The following is an 826-nucleotide window of genomic DNA, read 5'->3' as shown; positions in this document are numbered from 1 at the left end:
AGGATGTGACTCATAACTTCTGAAACACCCCTGTCCATGGACCATCACATGGGACATACCGGGAAGTGAACATCAGCCTGACACACACCATGTCACTGTTTCTCAGCTTCACAATGATTGCACTCGATACACTAGGGAGCCAAAAGCAAAGGCCAGGGAAAGATACAGAGGGACAGAAAGATTCACATTAAAGACAGAAACAGACAGTTAATTAACTGAATAGATGTTGTGGAAGTATGAGGAAAAAAGCAGAGCAATGGGACTAACTGGAGAAGTGAGATCTTCGAGAGAAAATTTACAAGAATGAGAACATTGAATAAAGGCATTGTCAGATCAGCTGAAATGGTTTGTTATATCAAATTCTGAATCTGCTTGATAGAACACCACAAACAACATAAACTGGGACAAGATGACAGCCCAGCGTGGAGAGCTGTGCAGACCATGCTAGTGTGTTGCTCAGTAAACTGCATTATCTGCCCAGCATGGAGAGTATTGCAAACGTTACTATCATATGCTAACCATACTCGCATTAGATTACTGCCTAAAATGGGAAGATTTGCTGTGTGTGTGTGTTCATTAGAAACTGAGGGAGAGTGCGTGTGTGTGCACGATTGGCGTGGTTGAATGCGAAACTCATTGTTTGAGAAGGAACGCACATGGAGGAAACTTTTAAATACGAACAAATGGCAGGCTTTTTGTTAATCAACAGAGAGAACGAGGGAAGTTTCATGGACAGATGAGAAAAAGTGTTTGAGAATATTAAAATAAAGTCATTGCCAGACACAACAGCAATATACATCGGCGTGCACATGAATGACAGATGGAT

The sequence above is a fragment of the Chiloscyllium plagiosum genome, unplaced genomic scaffold (genome assembly GCF_037043375.1).
Source record: "Chiloscyllium plagiosum isolate Xiang-an unplaced genomic scaffold, Cpla_swu_hap1 HiC_scaffold_40, whole genome shotgun sequence".
Taxonomy (NCBI): domain Eukaryota; kingdom Metazoa; phylum Chordata; class Chondrichthyes; order Orectolobiformes; family Hemiscylliidae; genus Chiloscyllium; species Chiloscyllium plagiosum.
The sequence above is the reverse complement of the archived record's forward strand: the minus strand, read 5'-3'. Positions refer to the sequence as shown.